At 47.7% G+C, this 25,300-nt stretch overlaps 1 protein-coding gene and 1 pseudogene across 1 annotated transcript in view; both read right to left on the minus strand.

Annotated features, from left to right (window-relative positions):
- Positions 1-25,300, minus strand: part of MEGF11 (multiple EGF like domains 11) — a 479,353-nt gene that overhangs the window by 412,686 nt on the left and 41,367 nt on the right. The gene's annotated exons all lie outside the window — the stretch shown is intronic.
- LOC149523614 (uncharacterized) lies at positions 8,409-9,408 on the minus strand (annotated as a pseudogene).

Consider the following 25,300-nt stretch of genomic DNA (forward strand, 5'->3'; position numbering starts at 1 on the left):
CCCTCCCTCCCTCCCCCCGGCTCTCTCTCCTCCAGGGGTCCTGCCAGCCAGAGGCCATGCTCTGGGGTACGCACTGAAAGGAAGCAATGAATCCCCTGGGTAGCATGCTGACTAGCTAGTCGGGGAGCAGACATGCCCTTAGCTGATAGCGGATATGGCTCTGCTCCATGTGCCTGTCCAACCTCTCTGGAGAGAAATGATCATCGGTTCTGTTCAAGCCCACAAGTGCCAGTATAATACCGAGCCATGGACAGGGTCTGGCTACACTCTCTATTATTGCTTCTACAGGCAGAAAGGGAGCAGGGTTATTTATTTGTATCTCTACAACCCTTGTTAAAAAAAAGAGTCTGACCCTCCGAGTCAGCCATTCATGCCCCAATTCAGCAAGCGCACATACCTAACTTTAAGCATACTGCTAGACCCATGGAGGCCAAGGAGGACTCCGGTTCAAATGCTTACAGTCAGGTCTGTGCGCAGTCCTTCGCTGAGTGCAGAAGCGCAATTCTGGGCAGAAGGCCCAGTGGGTTTACTGCTGCTGCTACCACCTCTGAGCTCTCCGGTTACATTTTTTTGGAAACTAGCAGATGTACTCAGCGTTGCCGCCGTCTTTAACTGAAGTGCTCCCTGGCCAGCAGCTCCTCCCAAGAGGCTGGAGCTGGTATTCCCAAAGGGAAGCTCCTCCTGCAGGGGGGGGATCTGGTCTGCATGCTTGTCAGGTGTGGATTGGGGGTTAGGGTTGCCCAGTGACCAGTATTGAACTGGACAGTCCATTATTTTTGCCTCCCATCCAGTAAAAAAAAATTAAGAAAATACCAGACACCTAAAATGTCCGGTACTTTCTGATTTTTTCCCAGCCAGGAGGCGAAAATCCTGGGCTGTCCAGCTCAATATGAAAGCTGTCTGGCAACCCTAGTGCTTACCGGGGAGCTGTTCGGCCCGGCACAGGGACGCAAGATGGCAGGCGGCCGCCGGCAGCCTATTAGGGCCAAAAAGCCTCACCACGCGGTTTTTAAAGGGGCCATGGTGGTTTTTGTTTGGGTTTTTTCCTTAAGAACTCTCAGGGGGTCCTACCTTTTCCTGGCAGAGGGTTGGGGGGGGGAGGGGTCGGTATTTTTTCTGAAACCATCTGGCAACCCTACTGGGGGTTTGCACACCGGCCCCAGCTTCCAGCTTGTTTGGGAAGGGGTCAGCCCTGCACCTGCAGCTGCTTCCCTGAAAGGCCGGGCTCCGGGGGCTTCCCCCCTCCCGGTGGGGCTCTTCTAGTGGCCCCCCATGATCTGCAGGCTGTTGGGGGGACAAGGCTTTGTGTGCTGTCCCCCTTCCAGCAGCCATGTCCCCCACAGCTGCAGGCTGCCTGGAGGGGGAGCTCCAGGGGGTGCCCCCTTCTCCTGTTGGCCCCCTTTGGGCCTGCAGAGGCAGGTTCCGGATTTGGGGCACGGAGGATAGGCCATGTCTTGTTTTCTAGGCACAACCCAACCCCGACCTCACTTTAAGTTAGGGGAAGAGGAAGCTGCCTACCGAATTTGGTGGTCCTAGCTCTTACAGTTTAAGGAGGAGATCTTGAACAAACGGACTCACAGACAGCCTGACTCAGAGACAGACAGACACTCGCTCTAAGCTAGTTAGCTGTTACAGTGCCAGGGACATAATGTGGCTCTTGAGTTCATACCCAGACAGGAGTTTGTAAGATTCCAGAACCAGCCCAGGAGGAAGGAAGGAATTATGTGATTTCCCATGGAGGAAGTCAGGCAGCCTTTGGGAACTCAGTAGCTAGTAGTGGGATGCTAAGAAGTCCATCCACTCATAGCTGTAGCTGCAACAGAAGCAAAATTTCCAAGTTTCACTTCCAGGCGGTGGGAGACAAGAAAAAAAATTGGCGCACAGAGAAACAGTTATAGGATATGATGCTTTCCTAGCAAAGAGCAATCGCTTTTGCATTTTTTTCCTATTTTTTCCCCTTGTTTGCATGCACGACGCACATGCTTTAAATTAAAAAATAAAAAATTGGCAAACAATCAGTCAGAGGAGACTAATTGCTTTTGCTATTTAAAAAAAGAACCTAATTTTAAAAGGCTAAAATGTTGTGGCTTAAAAGCAGCTATTGTACAGGAGCACTAATTAATTTCCTAAAGATTTTTATTACATCTCCATGACACAGACTGCTTCATTATCTGATCACGCTTTTTCCATGTATACAGAAAAGACATCGTGACAGCATGCACTTTGACTGCACTAAAAAAAAAAACGGGAAAGCAAAAACGGGATGGAAAAGAAGTTAGGTCTGCCTATTGTGCCAAACAGCCACACGCCAAGCTCCCTCCTGAAGCTGGGAAGCGCCTCTCCTTTGATAGGTCTGAACACCCCAACCCTGGGGAAACTAGGTTCCCCATGAGACTCGGACTAATATCTGGCAGCACAAAATGTTACCGCCAGAACACTGGACCCCAGCCAAATTCAGGCTTCTTTACTAAATGCTGGGGTACCATGCAATGGCAGAAGCAAACATCCACAGACGGTGGAACTACGGGGAAGATGCAAACACAGGCCGACGCTAGGGAAATGCCGTACAAATCTGAACTTGTAGCAGGCAGATGGAATTCCAGCTTTACACCTGGTTCTTGTTTTGCTTCACCCCAGTGCTAGGACTTCCACAGGTCGTGCCTCCCTTAACCGGGGCTCTCTGGTTGGGCAATATCCATGGTCCGGCATGGACCACGGAGGTCCCTGGATTACAGAGCCCAGGAAAAGGGAGGTCTGGCAGCAGGGCAGGAGCGTGTTAGGGGGCACTGGCCACCCAGTGTGTGGGGGGGGCAGGCAACGGGCGGCACGGTGGGGAGTTCTGGTCCCAGCAGTGACCACGGAGCTCTGTCCCTGGGCGTGGAGCTCCAGTCCCAGCCCTGGCTGCACAGCCCCACCCCTGATCCAAGTGGCTGCAGAGCTCTGCCCCAGTAGCTATGGGGCTGGCAGCATCCAGAGAGCCCTGGGGGGCTGTGGCAGCAGCAGGAGCAGGGGGGAGCCTTAACCCGGTGCCAGCACAGGCTAGTTGAGGAGGGACCTTCTCTGGTCCGGCAAATCCCTTCGTTTGGGACCAGTCAGGTCCCAAGGGTGCTGGACCAGCAAGGTCAAACCTGTAATAGGTGGGGACTGTCGCCACGGAGACCCATGCAAAGGACAATAATGGGACTCTCACGCTGCAGTGGAAAGAAACTATTCTGGGGAGCAAGAGAGAGATGGCCCATCTGGGGGGATTATGGGTAATAAGTATACGTTACTCCCCAAGAGCATCCTAGTGACTGAAAACGAGCAGCACAAACGTATCGAGAATCAGAGAGAGATGGGGACGACAGTAGCACAGAAGTAGGTGAGAGCCCAAAATCTTCCACTGTGTAAGTCACTGAAATAGGTAAATCAAAGACCCTAGGAATCAGATCCCACAGTGAGGGGTGAGCTAACAACACCCTCGATGAATGGACACAAATCTCCAGGGTAGATCTGAGGGGCCTTTTTTAATTTTCATTCCATCCTCAACTCAGGCAAAATTTCCACGCACTCAAAGCGTGGCAATAATTACAGACTAAATACACTGGGAAAAGGTGAGAGCGGGCTGCCCTGCTGATTGGGTACAGTAGTAACTAAAGGCTTATGGTTATGTTTCAATGGGGCTTAGCTAGTGAACGCTGGAGTCGCCGGTCTCAAAATGCATGTAATTTGCTAGCACTAAAGGCAGTCCCCTCCTTTGCATCGTTTGTATATATTGAGTGACTCAACCTTGAAAGTGCAATCTATTTGTTTTCGAATAGAAACTGCCTCTCTAATCAACGTACCAGTATTTTCCTAAGCACGGTCATATGCTGTTTGACTGAATTTATGTGGGTGTCAATCACATACAAAAACACGGTATGGCATAGGCAATATAACCCAGGGAAGGGAAAACTGGAAAGAGAATACACCAATCTATGAAGTCTAATCTCCCCTCAATGCAAACGAGTAACTCCCATTAATGCTGCGGCAAATAACTTTACGCAGAAAGGAGACATCACTCCAAAACTGGCGTGCTACTGTATGCTCTTCAGCAACACAACCTTCTGTCAACTCCTTCGTCCACATCTGACTTGTGCAATAGTTGGCAATCATTGACTTCGATGGGAGTTACACATGAGTAAGGGTTGAGTAAACCACACAAATACCCATGCACGTTATAGGCCTACTTCTTACATGTGACAAGGCAGCTTTCTTCCCTTCTCACAGTTTAAAGACACCAGATGAGCCACTGAAGAATCCCATCCCCCAAAGGGGAATCTTCCAGTGGTGTAGAGGCATCTTACACCAACCTCTCCCAGCTACCAGGTAATAGGAGTAGCTAGAACACCCTTAGGGGGTATTGGCAACAAGAGTCGCTTACAGGCTGCACTGATTTACTTCACAGCCCCATAATCAAAGGGGGCAGGTACAAGTGCACCCACACTCACAGACATGTGTAACTCATAATAAAATTGTTCTGTTCATAATTCCCTGTACACAGCCATTGAGAAGTAAAGGCCCAATTCTGTAAAGTCCTGAGCGCCTCTAGTGAGGTGCTGAGATTCCATTAGCTTCCTTGGCAGATGAAGCAGCTCAGCACCTCACAGGATTGGGCACAGAAAAAGAGAAGGAAAGGTCTGATCTCTGAGCAGTCTGTAGATTTTACTTCGCTGTTCCCTAAAACTGTGGGTGCTTGAAATGAATGCATGCCCTCTCTCGCAGAGGAAAGGCTATAGAGTGAAAATCTGAGAGCAGTAATCCATTGCAACACTTTAGGGGAAACTGCAAGCAATTTCCATTCTATTGATCCTCCCTGGACATCAATTGACACACAGAGTTTATTTGGAAAACTAAACTCTAGGGCATATTGTATGAAGATATTCTAGTCAAGCTGACTGAATGGCTCCAATGTAGTGATGCATGGTGGGACACTTTTAAGCATGGTACAATACACTGGTGCATGTATATGGCATGTGTAAAAGAACACGCTTTCTGAAGTGATAAGGTTCATTTCTTTCTAGGGGCACATACATGATTTAAAAAAGCATTATAAACCTATCAATTATGTTGCTGTATTAAAAAAAAAAGTTGAGTTACGTGCTTTTGGCAAGAGTCTAGAATTCCTCTATACCTATCATTATATGTAATATCCAATAATATTTTCCCACACTAAACTGAAAATTTTTCAAAACCCGCCCCCCACAACAATGAGATTATTTCTGAAAGAATAGTCACTGCATATATGTGGATTTTCTACATCATCCTCCCTCAATGTGGATGTATCGACACAAAAGTTTCATATATTGATCTGCCTGCATTTAATGTGTATTATCTCCTAATTCATTTTGCTGAAGTGACAAGGAATTGTCACACACGTGATTTCGCATGAAGACAATCCTTACTTAATGCCTTTGCTCACATAACAATAAGAGGGCATATAAGTAAGACGGTTCTCTTTGATCAGCATTGGAAGACATAAGTGGGTGTATCAGCAACATTTGACAAACATGTCTAGGTTCTCCTGAGTCAAGAAATGTCATTAAGGCACAGAAGAAAATCATTATCTGATCACTAAATGATTGCACAGTGGTGGGATCCTGTCATTCTCTTCTCCGGAGTTTGCAAAAATTTGGTTTTTAAGCAGACTCAGAGAAATCCTGCCACATTAGGCTGCATATCATCAAATGCCCTTGAGTGGCAATTTGGAACCTGAACCGGCCCTCATTACATGGACAAATGTCCTCGTTGGAGAAACTAGAGTCTTTTAGTTGGTGAAAGGAATGCAAAACTGGGCTTCTAGTCCTGTAAAAAGGTTCAGCCCAGTGTTCCAAAATATTCCAGGGAGCTGAACATGGAGCTTTGGTTTATTAAATATTCACTATACAACTTTGTTCCAAGAGGGGCTTTGCTCTAGACTGTTAACTTGACATTCTTCCTTTTGCTTAGGAGTTCTTTTTAATCTTTTAGCACAGTTCACGCCTTTTGCAATCTGCTCACAATCTTGGCTTGCTCGTTTTTTTCTCCAATACCCTGAACGTTCAGACTTTTTTTCAGTTTTCATCACCAGTTTGGGTTTTGGGTTTTTTTGTTGTTGTTTGTTTATTTTAAGATTTCACTTAATTATAGACACAATGGTTACCTCCAGGACTATATAATTCACAGCATCATCCGCCTGTGATTCAACACAAGACAACACCTACCCTAACTGGAATTGTGTGTGATCATAATCAGGAGTCCCTCTTTAACTTCCCACTTCAGAAATGGGTGTTCCAGCCTATGCTCCTGACACATGTCATAGCTGGATGTGAAAGAAACTTCATAATTAACTGCAACCAGGAATATCATCCTTTAATAATACAGGTTGCACCTCCAAAAACTAGCACTTCGACCAGGAGCAGGAGGGCTAGCTGGGGCTGGAAGCTACAGGACTGGCAGCTTCCAGGAATGTGAGGCCAGAACCCCACCGCAGCCCCCAAGAACGCGGGGCCACAGCCGGGCCGCCCAAGAAGCCAACAACAGCTGGGCGAGCAGCCCGGCGAGGTGGGGGGGGGGGGGAGGCAGGATACCCACTGGATTTGGGAGCCGGCGGCAGGGGACCTCCCCTGGTCCAACGAATTCTCCCATGTCCCAACGTGCCATGTTTTGTATTTATAAGGTGCCATGAACAAGCAGGTCCCTTTCCAGCAACATGTGAAGAGACACAATTCCCAATCTCAAGAAGCTCGCAGTGGAAATAGAAGATCTACAAACGCAGAACGACAGCAGAAAAGCAAATAGCAAACTGTGGATGCGTCCCAGAAGAAGTGGGTTTTCAGAAGCAGGATGGGAATGAGCAGCAGCAGAGGACTTGGGCAGACAAGAAGTGGCAGACTGCTCCAAATAAAAGCAGCAGCAGTTTGTAATAAAAGTTTAAACACTGATTTGGGAGAGTGGAGCTCTCTTGTTAGCAGGTGATCCGGTTTAAGAAAAGAAATGGCAGGTTTTCTCATCTCATACCCGTATTTCCTTGGCAGAGAGAGGATGTGTACGTTCATTAAGCCATCTGTCCAAAGATGGATTCCGTATTGTTTAAATAAACTCCTAATATGACCGCGTCAGAACCAGACTAATCCAACAGAGATCTACACAGGTGTGGAAAGGCTTTTCTTTCATCTCACCCTGGGGCCACAATTCCCAGGAGCTAGCACTCCCACAACACAGAGGAGTCTGAGGTAAATGTCTGCTGAGCTGCAGAAGCAGCTCTGACAACCTTGTTACCCAGGCTCTCCTGTAAGCTCAGCCGCAAACCAAATGCCACATCCATGGCTGTTTTATTCAGAGTTCAAACGGTCATCGCCCAAGGGCAGCTGCCATGACTCAGGAATCTCAACTTTTGCACAAGTGATATCACATAGCGCTATCACAATGCGCACGTTCTCCATAATAATCCAGGATCCTTTTCTTATTGTAAGCTCTGTGCTATTAGTGAGACCGCGAGGCCAGCAGGAGTGTGATTGATGGGAGGTATAAGTGTCCCGGGAGGATCAGAGCCTTATTCACTGTAGACCAGTGTTTCTCAAAGTGGTCTGCTGATCCCCTCTGAGTAACCTGCTAACTGGCCACTCCAGTTTATTTACCGGCTCCGCAGCCACGGAGGATCAGCTGTTTGTCGGCTCAGCGCAGCAGCCATGTAAATTTAAATGAAGCGGCGATTATTGAAATTGCCGCTTCATTTTCCTATGCCTGGTAGCCTAATCTATATGCCTCTGTCGCCAGAGGCATGTAGTCTAGACGTACCCTTAGTTCGAACTAGGGGGCTAGTGTAGACATACCCTTATAGACTAACAGATTTATTGGAGCATAAGCTTTCGTGGGCAAAGACCCACTTCGTCAGATGCATGTAGTGGAAATTCCAGAGGCAAGTATACAGGCATAAGAAAAGAGTTCCAATCAAGAGTAAGGCTAGAGAAAAGGAGGTCATTTCAGTCAGGGCAGATGAGGCCCACTTTTAGCAACTGATGTGGAGGTGTGAACACCAAGAGGAGAAACTGCTTTTGTAGTTGGCTAGCCATTCGCAGTCTTTGTTCAATCCTAAACTGATAGCATCAAATTTGCAGATGAATAGTAGCTCTGCAGTTTCTCTTTGAAGTCTGTTCTTGAAGTTTTTTTGTTGCAGGATGGCTACTTTTAAATCTGCTATTGTGTGTCCAGGGAGATTGAAGTGTTCTCCTACAGCTTTTTGTGTATTGCCATTCCTGGTATCTGATTTGTGTCCGTTTATTCTTTTACGTAGGGACTGTCCAGTTTGACTGATGTACATGGCAGAGGGACATTGCTGGCACATGATGGCGTATATTACTTTGGTAGATGTGCAGGTGAATGAACCTGTGATGGTGTGGCTGATGTGGTTAGGGTCCTGTGGTGGTGTCACTGGTGTAGATATGTGGGCAGAGATGGCACCGAGGTTATTGCAGGCATTAGTTCCAGAGTGGGAGTTACTGTGGTGTGGTGTATAGTTGCTGGTGAGAATTTGCTTCAGGTTGGTGGGTTGTCTGGGGGCGAGGACTGGCCTACCTCCCAAGGTCTGTGAGAGTGAGGGATCATTGTCCAGGATGGGCTGTAGATCGCTGATGATGCGTTGGAGAGGTTTTAGCTGGAGACTGTAGGTGATGACCAGTGGTGTTCTGTTATTTTCTTGGTTGGGCCTGTCTTGTAGCATGAGGCTTCTGGGTATACGCCTGGCTCTGTTGATCTGTTTCCTCACCCACTTGAGGAAGTATCGTAGTTTCACACCTCAGGGTGTAGATCTTGTAGGTGTTTGTCTCTGTCTGAAGGGTTGGAGCAAATGCAGTTGTACCTTAGTGCTTGGCTTTAAATGATGGATCGTGTGGTGTGTCCGGGATGGAAGCTGGAGGCATGTAGATAGGCATAGCGGTCCATAGGTTTTCAGTATAGGATGGTGTTTAGGTGACCATCGCTTATTTGCACTGTAGTGTCCAGGAAGTGGATCTCTTGTGTAGACTGGTCCAAGCTGAGGTTGATGGTGGGGTGGAAATTGTTGAAATCACGGTGAATTTCTTCCAGAGCCTCCTTCCCGTGAGTCCAGATGATGAAGATATCATCAATGTAGCGTAAATAGAAAAGGGGCGCTAGCGGACCAGAGCTGAGGAAGTGTTGTTCCAGGTCGGCCATAAACATGCTGGCATATTGCGGGGCCATGCGGGTGCCCATAGCAGTGCCACTGGTTTGGAAGTATAAATTGTCCCCAAATCTGAAATAGTTGTGTGTGAGGATAAAGTCACAGAGCTCAGCCACCAGCTGTGCCGTGGCCTCGTCAGGGATACTGTTCCTGACAGCTTATATTCCATCTACGTGTGGGATGTTGGTGTCGAGAGCCTCTACGTCCATGGTGGCTAGGATGGTGTTTTCTGGAAGATCTCCAATGCATTGTCGTTTTCTCAGAAAGTCAGTGGTGTCTCGGAGATAGCTGGGAGTGCTGGTGGTGTAGGGAAAGGAAACAGGGAAAGGAGAGCTGAGGGATGCCCCCAGAACAGAGGGCCGAGAGAAGCCCTGTCTAGGGAGAGAGCGGGTAAGAAGCCCGTTAAGCCGAGTGGCCTGGGACTAGAGTAGGGGGCAAACCTGGATCCCTCCCCTGCTCCCCGTCTCTCCCCCTCCATGGAATGTGCGGAGCACAAGAATAGGGGCCGGGGCAGCCCTGACTGACCACACGAGCCATAGCACAATAGCGTTGGCCATTTGCCATATAGTCCATCTGGGTTTCTAAGGGTATGGCTAGACTACATTTTTTTCGAAAGGAGATATGCAAAATTTGGCACTAATTTGCATATCTTCTTCCAATCGCTTTTTCGAAAGTGAAAGTAGTCTGGACACGGAGTTTTTTTATCCCCAGAAAAAAAACCCTTTAGAAAAAAAAACGCTCTTCCTAAAAAAAAAAAAGGAGGTTTACCGGTTCTTTTGGAAAAAGGGTTTTTTTCCCCCCCAAAAAATGCATCCAGACTACTTTCACTTTCGAAAAACCCGCTTTTGAAAAAGCGATCAGAAGATATGCAAATTAGTTCTGAATTTGAATATCTCCTTTCGAAAAAAAAAAAAGTAGTCTAGCCATACCCTAAATGCCAGCTCCTAAGAGTACTATCATGGAACAGGACTCACACAGTCACTTTCAGATAAAGGACCCCGCCAAAGTATTTGAGAACTTCATCGGGCCTGTAAAATGGGACAAAATTACAATCCCATCTGTGCATAAATCACTGCCTGGAATGCACTGTTTTTAACCTCCTATAGTAAGCCTGGGAGTGGGGGGGAATGACTCAAAAGTTCCAGGAAAAGATACAGACTCCCACCACCGCACGCACACACACATATATAAAAATCAGCGTATGGAAAGCCTTTCCATTTCCTGAAGTTTTGCACTAAAATGTCGCCACCTAAAATAAATCCCTCCTCTATTTAATTTGCTCTCTTTCTTGTCTACGTTCTCTTTCAAGGTATCGGCATGCCTGAATGGCTCTCACAGCACGACTTCCATTGATGGTTGATTAGTGGAATTAGGTCGCCGCGTGTCCACTATTCAATAGCCCTGAGTGTGTGCAGCACGTGTCTCCGTTCAGGAAATGTATCATTCTGAAGGCATTGTCCACTTGCTTTTCTTTGCCTTCGTAGACGGTAGCAAAACAAGCTGCTGGGCCTGAAAAGTTTGATTATTCACCACCCAGTACGTATGCTCTGCTGCAACTTGTTAGCCACTGAAATAATAATCTTAAATATCGACTTAATATGACATGACAGTGGATTTTTAAATAGCATTTGAAAAACGTTTCTTATCGTTCAAGAAGATTTCATTTCAGCTAGCACAGGCCCAGGAGTGCCCAGTTTAATTCAACAGTAGGACGTCCTGACGGATCTTTTTTCCCCTGTTTTAAAAAACATCATCATCATGCCGGCCTTTCAGATGTTTTCAGACTGTGTACCTGTGTCAGCAGAATTTGCTGTTAACTATGACTTACTCCCTGTATTGGTCTCTCAGCAAATGTGGCCAACTGCCATTTGAGCAAACCAGCTGGATGGTTGCTGACCCACCCACGCTCCAGTAAATTGTACAGAAGAAAGCTGAGGATTCATTACTGAAGAATCGTTAACCTAACAACACCCCTGTGGCGGAGCTCCAGTCGTGCCCCCAAGGCAAGGGACAGGGTTGCAGGGGATTGGGTGGTGACCTAGGACAGAAGGGGGCTGTGATCTGGGGCAGGGGATTGGGGTGCAAGGACTGGGTACAGGAGCAGGGGTGCAGAGGGTTTGGGTTTTGTGGGTAGCTGTGCTGGAGGGGGGCAGAGGGTTGGGAAGGATGGAGGGGCTGGGATGGGATGCCAGAGGCAGGCTCTGGCCAGGAGATGCTTACCTGGGTGACTCCAGGCCAGCAGCCCATCAGGTTCCTCAGCCAGACTCCCTGCCTGTCCCATCCCCATCCCGCTTAGAACAGCTAACTGCAGGGGCCACGTGTGCTTCTCTGAAGGCTGTGACCCTGATGGGAGGGACAGAAACTGGCCAATGGGAGCTGCAAGATTTGCTGGGGGCGGGGTCAGTGTGCAAAGCCTCCCCTCTCCGGGCTTGCAGTGGTCACAGAAGCACCTATGGCCCCGCAGCTGGTTTTTCTGTGCCATGCAGGGCAAGGCAGGCAGGGAGCCTGTCTGAGGCTCCTGCTGAGCTGTGGGTCAGATCTGGTGGCTTGGCAGGCCAGATTCAGCCGTATTTTACCCTCCCCTGTCAAACAGGAATCCCACATTGCCAGGCATGCAGAACGGAGTCAGAGACCCCTAGGGGAACCATTCCCCGCCTAATCACTCGCTCCAAGAAGGGAAGCGGAGGTGGGATGCAGGGTGCAAGAAATGAGAGACATTCACTCCTCTGAAGCTGTGCCCTGTGCCAGTCCCTCTCCAGGGCTAGATTCTGAAGCTGAATCAGCGATCAGTTCTCACTGCCCCATTCCCAGCTGGGAGGAGGGGGGCAGGAGGAAAGATGCATGTGCTCATGCCCCTCTCTGATGACAAGGTATCGCAAGCCTGAGTCTGCAATAACCACCTGTGACGAAGTGGGGGTTGGATTTGCTCTGGTCGGTTGCATGCGATTTCTAGTGTCCTGCGGTAACCCCATGCACGTGCCTCAGTTTCCCTGGGCACTGCACCCATACCTAGATGGGGATGGGAATTTCGGGTGTGACTCTCACAAAAGGAGGCTGCCCCGGCCCAGCACGTATGCAATGGCTGATGCTTTCCGTTGCAACCAGGTGGCACCTTTAGCCCAGGAACAAGGGTGCTGTTTCAGAACAGGGAGGGCAGTAGCCGTGCGTACCAGGACACGATTTGCTTTTCGTCACATTCCCCTGACAATAAGCTGGGCAAAGGGGGCGGGGGCTGCCTGAAGGCTGGGGCCAGTTACTGAGTGTGTGAGGTAGTCTCAGCTGGTTTAGGATACAGGGAGAGGGCCCAGAATACTGGGCCGGCCCTCTCCCCAAGATGGATTATACAGACTGCTCAAGTCTGTTCTAGGCAGTGTCCTTGTGAACTAATAAACCCTCTGTTCTACCTGCTGGCTCAAAGTCACGCCTGGCTGCGATGTGGGTGCAGGGCCCGATGACCCCCCCAAATCTCGGCGACACCCCCACAACACAGGTTGGCCCCGCTCTCCAACATCCCCCAGCAATTCACCGCCATGATGTTTCAGTCACTCAAGAAGCTTTTTGCCATTCCACACCAAAGCTAACAAGCCGAAGGGTTACTTGGTTGAAAATGGGTATGTCCCAGGAATACTAGACACCAGGGTTCAGAGTTCTCATTGTACTGGGGAGAAAGAGGCTCATTTTCAGAGTGCTCGTCTTTAACCAAAAAACAGAACTGTGTAGCACTTTAAAGACTAACAAGATAGTTTAATAGGTGATGAGCTTTCATGGGCCAGACCCACTTCCTCAGATCAAATAGTGGAAGAATATTGTCACAACCATATATACACCACTTTCTACCACTCTTCTTTAACCAGTGCTCTGTTAATGTCAGCGGGGAGCTACTTACAGTTCTCAATCCTGAAGAGCGTAAACAAGATGGAAAGTTGGAAGGGAAACAAGAAGGAGAGTCCTGGGAGAACTTCTTCCCATTCGAAAGCAAATCACAGAGCCTATCTCTATGCCGCATGCAGAATTTATTTTAAGATATTGGTGTCTGATTTAAATAAAACAAACCCCTGCTTAAGATTCATTGTTCCTCCTGTGGCGTAACAAACACCCACACCCTAATTACATCAAAATCGATTGGCTTAAAAATGTCCACTTTAATTAATTTATTATAAGTTCTTATAGAACTGTTTCAGACAAGGTCTAATGCCCCCAAGGATTAAATGTCATTCACTTGCAATGCTTGGGGGGCGGTTGGACCCAAACCCACCTGTTACTAAAACAAAACCCTGTTGACTTTAGTCAACATAGTGTGTGTTTGTGAAGGAGAATTGGATTCCTCCTTTCAGACTCTGACATAGCTATGGATTCAGTGTGTGCTTGTCATCTTAAACATTTTCAGTCAATACTGGACTTTTTTTTTTAAACTTACACATTTTGTAAGGGTATTTTTTTCATGCTGAGACTAATAACTTAGCAGAGCTTTAGACCCCAATCTTGCAAAGCGTTAGCAGGATCAGAGCCTGATTTATTTACAAAGGGCTAGACTGAGGCTTTGCCATAAACTCAGTGAGAGAGGCCTGTGTAACAGAGCAATTTCCTCCGATATCCTGGACAAACCTCTCTGAAATTAAGTTAAATCTTGCTGGGTTAAGTGAAAGCATCTTTGGAGTCAACTACATTACAAATGCAATGTGATGCATCATTGCGGGTTTGCAGGGAACTTGGGGAGGAGGGAGGATATGCCCAATATAAAAAAGAGGACGTGTTATGAGCGTCGAAGGGCTATCTGACACAATGTGCCAGACAAACCTGGGAAATTCCTGCAGGTTGTGAATCCCAATCACCAACTCCTGAGGATGGAACCATTGTCTAGCTGATTATCTGTTCATGGTCTCTGCCTTTCAAAGGCCCAGGCAGGATAAAAGAACAACTCCCCGATTCCAGCTCACAGCTGTCCCGCGCCAGTGACCACCCAAAACCCCAGGATGGCGTCTGAAGGACAGTTCTCTTGCCAGAGCCCTGGTTGAAGTCAGGATGATCTCCGGTGAGTTGATCATCACGTGTGCAGGGCTTTCTGTTTGCTTGAATGTTTCCTCCATCATGTTTTTATCTTAAGAATAAACATGCTCGCACAGAAAGGGCCCCGTGGTGGCTTAGCTGTGGGCACATGCACTCTGAGGAGACGGCAAAGCAGGCCTTGGGAAGCAGTCTGCTTGGTTGGGGAACTCACAGTGTAGGCAGGGAACTGTGCAGGCTGGTAAACACCGGGGCAGAGGGGGGAGTAATTTGCTGCTAATCCACACCAGCAAATTATTCCCCCTCCCCTTGGGGTTTGCTAGCTGGCCTGTCTGGGGAAGGGTCAGCGCCATGTCCATCCCCTTTGCACCTAAACAGACATGGGCCTTGAACACCCGTAGTCCTGCTTGACTGGACCGAAGCCTCTGTAGCCTTTGCAGAGCGTTTCTCTTCCACCCCTATGCAGGCACACAGTCCAAGAGACACCTGAGCCACAAACCATCTTGTGCACGGGTGCAGACAAACCCCCATACCACTGCCTCCATGTCTAGGCTAGTGTACACAGGTGACATCTATAGCCAGCCATCACTATCCACTGTAAAATCCCTTTTAGAAAGTTAACCCGTTAAACTTTTACTTTTATTACTGTTCTTCGGAGCTTCAGTTTCTTACCATTGCTTTATAAATACCATTCCATGTTTCCCCACTTTCTTTTTTACATTTAAATGGATCCCCTTTACTGGCAATCCAGTGGGTTCTGGCTTTATCAAACTCTGTGGGGATTTTCAGGGGGTTCCCTCACTCGTGGTTTTCTGCCATGTTAGATCAAGATTCCTACAGCGGACAACTCGTGTAACTTAGCAGATCAGCGGTCGGGGTCACCAATGTAGTAGGTCAGGACAGAGATACAGTAAATTCAGAATTCACTGGTGTGACGTCCTGACAGGTCTCCTGCTTTGTCAGTGATGGTAAATATTTGGCTGCGTTCATTTTCACATGCTCCCTCAGTATATCGTGACAGCGCTGTGCAGGTAGCTAGCACAATGGACTTCACAAAAGCCTCCCAAAACCACAAACTCAAATAAAATACAAACTAGGTTTATTGTCAAACAAAGTACATTAATAGTTGTCGGTAGACAAATAGCCTCCAAGCCCCTACATATTTGTACCCAGGACAACAAACATGGCTCCGTCAATAGTATAAATTTCACTATCGGCCCCTAGGCCAGCCAAAAAGTTAAGTAAGGTACCCCAGTATTTACAAACAATCTGTAATACACACTGCACATATCATCTTACTCATTATTGACACGTCTGGTGTCTCCCCTTATATTTTCCTCCAAAGTGTTCACTACCTGTTGTTCTGCTTTCACTCTTGTGGTTTCAAACTATTCTATCATGTACTCAGCTGGGTGTCCCTGTGCTGTCCTAATGAAATGTATTCACATACTTCACGTGCTTTTAGCAGTTCTAGTGCCAGGAGACACTGATTTGCAAGCAAACATCTGCTTTTGACAAGGCCTGTCTGTTACTCATTTAGGATGTTAAATAACGAGTAATTTACTAGTTGAGTAGTCGATGGAAATTCCATCGACTAGTCGACAGGCACTTCCGCATTCCTCCTTTGAAACGTACAAGAGCCCAAGCTGACCCCGGGCTCCATGCAGCATATTCATGGAATCCGGGGTCAGTTGGGTACTCCCCAGCTGACTCCGGGCTCCACGCGGCCCAAGTGGGAGAAAAGGAGGGGGGGAATCGACTAGTCGACTCGACTATCCGATAAGCATTTGCTTATTGGATAGCCGACTAGTCCTTAACATCCCTATTACTCACAATATAACTCTTGCTTACTTTGGTTCAAGCACCAGGCCAATGCTTTAGGCTCTTTCTTTCTCCTACAGTTATGTTTAACCGGTTAACCAATCCCGCCCGCACTGCTGAGGGCCCATCTGGGCTGCACAGCCCCCCCCCCCCCCTCTGCCCCCAGCACAGCATGGTGGGCCCGGCTGGGATGGAACATCCCCCTGCCTGGGCTGCCCCAACCAGGCTGGGCCCACGCACCACACTGCGTTGCAAGGGCAGGGGCTGCTCTGGCCAGGCCAAGTGCTGGTTAATTACTTACCCCAGTATGCACGCCAGTAAGGCGCAGATAACTGGTAAACCCTTTACATACCTATTACCCACATTTGCAGCTTTTGCGTTTCAGTGGCTTGCTACTTCTCTAGATGTTTCTGACAATATTTCCTGCTACCCCTATTTCAAAAACTCACAGAGTGTTACTGTTTTCTTTGTCCTAGTCTAGGACACAGGAGGTAAGTCATGTAGTCTCCTAAGTGACAACGTCACTTCTGAAAATGAGACTCAAGTTTCCGAGTCACTTAGGCGGTTTTGAAAAATTTACTCTACATCTGCTTTTTCAGAATCCCCCTCCTCCCCGCACCCAAAAAAAATAGCAAAAAAATGGGCCAACTGTTCTCTGCTGCAGCGGAGGAATTTTTCTGAGAATTTCACTGTGTGGACCCATGCTGTCTCCCTTTGCGGAGATTCCCTTCCTTAGCTCATACTGTCTACCAAAGGACTGTATCCACCTAAACGCCTAACTGGTAATGCTTAAGCAGTTGAAGTATGTGTCTGTGAGTGAGTCACTGCCACCTCGACAAACGTAGACATTTTTCTGACTTGTTCCTACATTTTTCACCTTAATGTTGCATAAACATTTTTTTGGTTTAATTTCTCAGTTTTGAAAATAAGGCCCTTTGAGAGGAAAAGACAATCCTGAGTCACCTTTTCTCATTCCTCTGACATCCTGCATCCCTTTCCCTTTAGCTCTGGGAGGGCCCTAGATGGGAGACAAGCATTGACCCAGGTACTGGAAGGGGCGATTCTCTTCCTGATTTGTGGGAATTGTGATACTAATGCGATGTGAGCATTAGATCAGACAAGCAGCAGCTCCATTCTTCTACACTGAGAACATCTGGGAAGGGGGCTGACTTCCAAACAAATCAATTATCCAAGCCACATGCACAGGTGCTGGCATTTTGCCACCCCCACTGTCTTGAAGCCCTTTCTCCCATACACAGAGTTCACTGTCTGGGTCAATGGCTCTCAGCACCTCCCATTATACAAATGGTTCTACCACCTTTAGCCATATTCACTTTCCGGGTCGCGTTTTAGTTGCTAAAGTCTGTGGGATAATTTAGGACAAGGATGATAAAGCTATTATTCACTGCAGTAGCATCTAGAGTCTCAACGTGGGAGGTAAATCCATTTATGCCCGGTAAGTCTATTTATGCAAACACCTGGTAGAAGACAGTCCACAGGAGAGCCAAGAGCTTCCGACTCCCAGAGTTGTGCTTTATCCACACACACACACTGCTTTTTTAAATCTCCTTATGTCTGAAAAAGCAACAGGGAGTCCATTGGCCTCTCTGGGCATGTTTACACTAAGAAATTATTTCCAAATAACTTATTTAAAAATAATAATTCCCAAAATAACTATTTCAAACTAGCATGCCCACTCTACAGGGAAGCCTCAAAATTAGTCCAAGGCAGACTCCCTTAATGTGGATGCACTACCTAGACTGAGAGCCCCAGGAAGTCCTGGGCAGTAATTACTTTGAATGACTCTGGGGAGTAGTTATTTTGAAACAACAGCAGCGGAGCGTCTACAGTGCTGCTATTTCAAAATAACTATTTCAAAATTAGCACTATTCCTCATGGAAAGGAGGACTTATTTGGAAATAACCAGCCCCTTATTTCGAAATAACGGGCTTGATAGTGTGGACTCTCTGCGTATTATTTTGAAATAAGGGGAGTTATTTCAGAACATCTCCCTAGTGTAGACCCGGGCTCTAGGACTAAGATTTATTTGAACATAAGCTGAGTGCTTGTAGTGCTAACCCTTACCAATTATTTGTGTAGTCGACAAAATTTGTCGACTATATGATTCACAAATTACATGTGTCTTGACATCTCTAATGCCCACATAAATCTGATGGCTTCGAAGGGGCCATAAGACTCCTCATTGTTTTGGCAGATACGGACTAACACAGCCACCCCTCTGAGACTTACATCTGAAGTTCTTCGTCACTGGTTACTGAAAATGCTCCTCTACCTGAACAGGCAAATTCTTTACCCATGATAAAAAGAAGAGAAAGCCAATTTCACAAAAACCTCAGCAAATGTCATCATTTTATTAGACTCTTCTACAAGAGCCCATTTGGCCACTCCTTTAGAGCTATGAAGGCTTAACTTCAAAACCTACTGTAGGGGCAACAGTTTCTCTTGGGTGGAAAGTCAGTTTAAGTTTCTCATCAAGTGAACACAAGCTTCCTCCCACCCCTCCTTGTTTATAAGAAGGAAAGCCTGATGCCACAAAGAGCAAAAAGCCCTCTGTTGGTCTATAAAAAACTGCTGCACTGTTGAGTAAACGCTTGGCCGGAGTTGCAGTCCATTAATAGCTATCTGTGCTAGAAAGACATTCATATACTTTTGTTTGGTTTTGTTCACCAGTTCCTACTCTCCTCAACACAGCCAAAGGCTAAATAGTGCTGCTTCTAATGCAGATTAAACAGCATGCAATTCAACTGGCGGCACTACGCTTCCAGCTAAGAAAGGGGTTATGTCATGCTAAAAGAAAGGGGTTTTCTTTGGAAGTGGGCATTCTTCTTCTTGCGTGACATGATGAAAGGGAAGGGGTTGAGTTTTGTGTATTGCCATCAGCGAATTTACCCACAGACCTGCTATTTGCACAGTGCCTGCTACATCGCAGATGCCATGTGCATGTTGAAAATAAAATGAGAATAATCATGAACACAAATTGTTCACGCAGGGCGATTGTAGCCGTGTCAGACCCTGGATATTAAAGACACAAGGTGGGTGAGGGAATATCTTTTATTGGACTGGTGAGAGAGACACAGTTTCAAGCTTACACAGTTCTTTTTCAGCCAGGAGAGGAGACCCGTCAATAGGCTAGGAGCCCATAGGGTCAGTGGTTGAGAATAGGGACCAGTTGGGGGGGCCTACAGCTGGAGCAGAGCCCCACCAGGGACAGGCATCCAACACTGGTCAGGCAGGCTAGGGAGTGTGCGCTAGCTGGAACTGGTGGGCAAGGAGGGGAACCCCAAAGGTCTGACTTCCCCTGGTCCATCAAACTCCCGTGCTCGGGACCACTCCGATCCTAAGGTTGCCAGACCAGGGAGGTCCACCCTATGTTTAGCTGGGCTGACTGCACAAGGTAAAACAGATTGTCTAGCGTAAGTAGTTAAAAGGAGGAGACAGGGAAAAGGCAGGATGGGGGTGGGAGTTTGGGGAAAGAGGTGGAGCAGAGGTGGGAAGAGGCAGGGCAGGGGTAGGAATTTGGAGGAAGGAGTGGAGTGAGGGCAGGGCTGGGGTTAGGAAGAGTCAAGCACATACACCCCCAGCTAAAGGAGAAGTCAGTGCCTAGGCCAACAGATGTTGATCCAATAAAAATACTACTGCACCCACCTTGTCTCACAACTTGATCCAGATTTACTATTATACACATGCGCACATGTTACCCACATCCCTAGTGTGGTTACTGAGCAAATGCAAGTGGTATCTAGACCACAGCAACAGCTAAGACCAAGAGACCTCTATAGCATGGACTAGGAGCCAGCTGGCTTTTAGCTCAGAGGGTAGAGGCTCCTATACTCCATGTCAGAGGCCCCAGGTTCAAATCTACCTTGTGGTGGTTACACACACACACACACTTTCCCCTTTCGTTTCATGGCCCTGCACACAGTGAATCCAGAATACTCCACTGAAGCCAAAAGTGTGTCTCCTAATTTACCACAGTTTAGCCCTTGTGTCTTTGGGAGCGAGAACACCCCATGCATTTTTGCAGTAATGGTGGCATGCAACACGCAATTCTGCATCAGAAGTTGTGTGTCAAGCTATCTAATTCATGTTATGGCTAAAGACGACTACGCAACCCGCATACAATGCAACAAACAGAATCTAAATAGGCTGTGCTGTTGGAAGAGTTCTATTTCCCTGCCAACTGCCTGGCCGTTTGTAATGCTAATGAGTACAGTCAACAATCAACACTCCCTCATTAATCACTACTAATCAACTGCATCGATCCCTCACACTGGGCTTTCGACTCCAGAGCATCCCAGAAACAGCCCCATCTTTCCTATTAAATAAGGCAGGGCAGGCAAGGGAGAGAGGCAGCTTCGGGACAGGAGGTTAAAAAGCCACTGAAGCCAGGATGCTAAGAGCTCTCTCTGCATTGATGCTTAGGTGTTCACTCTCCCTCTGTCTCAACCAGGCAAACTCTTGTTCAAAAAGAAAGAGGAAGCAGACAGCACATCTGAGTTTGTCAAGTACTGGTTTGCAGCAGGGATGGAAAATCGTATTTCATTAGTTAAATGGTTAAAGGTTACGTTACACTGGTTAACTGATTACATGGGGACAGGTGGGGGGGGGGGCATTCCAGCCTGCTGGGACAGAGCACCCACCCCACCTGCCACGGCTGGGCTGGAGGAGCCCTCATGCAGCAGGCAGGGGCTGTTCCCGCCCCACAAAAGTGCTGGCTGTCAGCCCTCTGAGTCTGCAGCCTCGCGGGAGAGGGGAGGGGAGGGGAGACGCAAGAGGGATTCGGCCCAGCACCTCCACAGGTGTCTCATCTCTAAAACTGACCGTGCTTATGACAGCTTCATGCAAGATTTACAGCCACACTAATGAGCAGGGACGGGCCATGCTTTGAAGCCATTCTATCCAGGCAAGGAAGAACAAACAAAGGAGAAGGAATTAAGGTAGCACAGGGCTGTTAGCCCAGCGTGTGCGGCGGGATCGCTATGGAGTGTTGGAAAGAGGATGCTCTAAAGCAGCACACTGCAGTAGCACAGCCTTTCATGGCACTTGGGTGCCTTTCTTAAGGAACCAATAAATCATAAGCAGCAATAGAGCAAGCTGAGGACTGTACGGCAAAACTATTAATGAATTATATTCGTATTAAGTCACTTAAGTTAGCAGCAGCTTCGGCTTCAGGGGATCTGAGCGCTGCAGCTATTCACTATAAAAAAAAAATTGGACTTCCTTGGAAGAATGGCTGCTCGTGACAGATCATTTAGCCTATGACACTGACTTGCTGTATAAACTTGGGCCAGTTACTTGACCTTTGCATGCCTCCATTTCCCCTACCTATAAAACAGGGCCCTTCCTTCATAAGACACTTTTGAGTTCTTGGATAAAAAGTGTGGCACAAAAGTTCGGTTTTAGGTCCCCAAATGCAGCACAAGCTCCTTTTACTGCAGAGCAAATCACGATCAGTGCCAACGTTTTGCGCCTCGCAAATTTAGCTCACCTCCCACGAGCTAGAAAAGGGCCAAATTACAAATGGTGGGAAGCTGACACCAGGGAACAGATAAAAAACCAGCTCTGTTTGATTGGAGAGCTGACTTTCTCCCGAACTTCAGCTTAAAACACTGATTCAAACAAGACTGAACTAACAGCACGTGTGAGTCACCCAATCTTTTCCAGTTGTTCCCACTAAGGCTTTGCTTAGCTTTCTGAACAAGGAAGCGTTCATGAAGGATACAGTGAGTACAGAGCAAGTCAACAGCAACGTAGCCATCAGAGAAGCCTCCAGATGACTTATAAAGACAAATATACAAAGATTTTTTTAAGATCAAAGCAGCTCACTGGGGAAGTAAATGCCCTGTACTGTGTCTTTCTACTTCCTGCCTCATGTCTTTGGACAGCATAATCAACAAGGCTGCCTTTGTATCATCTGTTGTGCTTGATTGTACATTAATGCATTAGTTGGTACTCAATCATCTGTTGTCCACAAGCAGTGCTGGGGATTTACAGCCATATAAAGGAAGTTAAAAATTAAGTATGAGCAAAGCTAATCAGAAGAAAGGCAAAGTCAGCCGTGAGCAACAGTCCCCATCAAAAGGGGGAAAATACAGAACTCGCACAACATTTTAGAGAGAATAAAGCGTGGGAAAGGCATTGATAACCACTGTGTATTATTTCCATTATACTTTGCTCATTAAGACTGCATCAGGGATGCCATAGAAAGCTTTAATCCTGCTACCACCCACAGCTTGGGCACTAACAGAAGAGGAGTTTTGCATCAAACACTGAACTATGCATTTCTCAAGATCTCTCAAACCTATCCTGCCCCCCTCGGCTGTCTGACTTTTTAAAGTTAACAACATTTGGATTAATGGCTAGTGATAAGGTTCTTCCCCCAGAATTAAGGTATAGCAAATTCACGGTATAGACAGAGCCATATTAAATCTTCTGGGAGACCAGGAATCATTAGATTTTGTGGGGACCCCTAGGCTCCACAGTGTGGCCAAAAATGACGAGGCCAGAATGAGGGTTAAGGCAGGGATTGGGTGTGGGAGGGAGGGAGCGCTTTGACCAGGGTGTCGCGTTACTAGATTTTGAGGGGAGCAGCCAGATCACTGCTGCACCCATGGGGGGTGTTGGCCCCAAAAATGGTATAAAAGGGGGCTATGTGAGGTGTTGAATAGAAGCTTACTGTCTGCTAATCCTGTGTACGCTGTTCATGTGATTGTATAATGACTGTGTGAAATTATAAGCATGTACTTTGTATGGATACTGAATATTTCCCTGCATGTGGTTGAGCATTGGGCAGAGCCCGGCCTATGGATATGCTAATTAGCGAGGCCCTGTGGGACAGTGGCACTCAATGGGCCAAGGACACACCTAAAGACTGAGGGCTGCCAACAGGGAACACAGGGATAGGCCACTGGCCAGGTGACCTGCTGCAGCCAAGAAGAGACCAGGAAGGAAGGATGTATAAAGAGGCCAGGTGGTGGACTCCATTTTTTGTTCTCAGCTCAGCACTTCATCCCAGAGGCAGCAATGCAGGGATCAAAGAGCCGGAAAGAACTGTGGACCCATCCTGATCCTAAGATGCGCAACAAGGACTTTTAAGCCAGCAGCTGTAACATCTCTGCTAGAGCCTGCATCGAGAACTGGGAGATTCGATGCATGTAATGTACTATCCTTTAACAACCTTACTCTCATGTTTTCTTTATTGTAATAATAAACCTTTAGAGGTTAGATGCTAAAGGATTGGCTCAGCGTGATTTGTGGGTAAGGTCCAGGTGGTAAATTGACCAGGGATCTGTGGCTGGTTTCTTGGAACCGGACAGAACTTGTTCGGGGTAGGTGGAATTGGGTTCTAAGACCCTCCCCCCCCCCCACCGGTGTATGAGGCCCGGGGTCATCTGGGGCATGGATATTGCTGGGGTGTCAGAGGGGTTTTGCTCGTGAGGCTTCAGGCAGGCAGGTGAAGCGCTGTGGGACTGGTTTGTGGCTTGTTTGGAGAGGTCACCAGTCTGGGGACTGTAAGGAGCCGTGAAGTTGAGCAATTCGCCCTGAGCGGACGCCCTCAGCTGTGTCCAGACACGGCCTGGTCCGTCACACAGGGCTGTGGGCTCTAAGGTGGGGCTGGGATATGTAAAATGAATACTGGTCTGGGATGGTGATAAGGATTTCAGCCACATGCTCTTTCCCTTCATTTTGCAGCCTAGAAAAATAGATAAGCACGCAGCGGCTCTACTTTGTTGTGGCTTTTGCTTATCCTCATTGGCTCTGAAGAAGATCTTCTGGGTCAGATTCCTTGTAATCTCTGTAACCGGTTAGTTTGTAGCATAGGAACGTGTCAATTTAATTAGAAATTCTGTAAATAGTAATTAGGGGTGGGTATAATTGTATTCATTATTTGCTTATTAATATTTATTTTACGGGAGTTAACATTACTAAATAAGGTTTTAGGAAAATAGTGATAGACATGTGAATTAACATACTAAAATAGATAAAAGGGTCTGACTAATGCCAGGTTGTTGCCACGCAGACATTGCATTAATAGCCGAGGTAAACGTGCGTAGGTAATAAAGTGGTTCTGTTTACCCCCATCCGCTCCTGGGTCGCCTGTTTCTTCTCTAATAGGTGGGGCTGGGTATGAGTCATTTGGTGATGCATGAGGGAGCTCCAGGATGGGGTCAAGGGGTATGAGTGTGGGGGAGTGGGCTCTGGGCAGGAGGGGGGTGCAGAGTCTGGGCAGGAGTTAGGGTGGGGGAGAGGGCTCGGGGCTGGGGCAGAGGGGGCTGACTGGGACAGCTCCCCTTTGGTGGCTCAGGCCCTGGGGAGAAGAGGAGCAGGTACCACCTCCACAGCTCCTATTGGCTGCAATTCCTGGCCAATGGGAACTGCAGGACGGAGCCTGTGGACAGAGCTTGTGATGCTTGCAGCTCCAGCACAGCTGTGGAGGGTAGGAAACAGCAGTGTGCAGAGCTATGTCCATCCCTCGCTTCAGGAAGGGACAAAACACAGGGGCTTTAATGGCTGCTGCCCAGTGAAGGAGCCCCACAAAATGATCACCACTTTCGTCAGCCTCGACAGCTTTTTACAAGGTCCCCCCCTAACCCAGGGCCCCAGACTACAACCCCGAAAGCCCCTTTCTTAATCCAGCCCTGGCCACAGAGTTCACCCCTGGGAGTTGTTCACCCCTGGGAGTCTCGGGGTGGATGGCAGGCACACTCCTACCGAAGGCAACGTAAAACCGTAGGTATCTTTATTCAAACAACAGATAAAGCAAGGAAAGGCCCAGGCTACATAACAAGATAGAGAGACTACATCTGACTGATCTGCGGCTTTAAGGGGGAGTCGTAGAAAAGCGGAAAGCAAAGGAAGTAATCCAGGCGAGATCAAGCCATATAAAGACCTAGAGCATATAAAGACTGACTTGTTATAGGGCCTGAGCATCCTCTCGTGGTCCCCTAGGACCACATTTGGCCTTTTCAGCCACATAATATGGAGGCGCACTTATTCTATAGGCTAACCCAGTGATCGGGTAGCTGCCATTTCAGCTCATTAACAGACCCATCACCCAGTGGAGCCGGCAGCCTCTGTGGGCCCCTGGTAGGTGGGAGGTGGCTCTGTGCTCCTGGAAGGGGTGCGGCAAATTCTCCTTAGTTCCCAAACTCTAGAAGGTTCCAGAAAGTCATTAATCTATGCCAAGGTAGGTTATAGACTACTTCACCACACTTGTGCTAACTTGTGCTTCAGCTAATGTCTTCCAGGGGACAG

The sequence above is a fragment of the Pelodiscus sinensis genome, chromosome 14, assembly GCF_052426305.1.
Source record: "Pelodiscus sinensis isolate ZL-2025 chromosome 14, ASM5242630v1, whole genome shotgun sequence".
NCBI classification, from domain to species: domain Eukaryota; kingdom Metazoa; phylum Chordata; order Testudines; family Trionychidae; genus Pelodiscus; species Pelodiscus sinensis.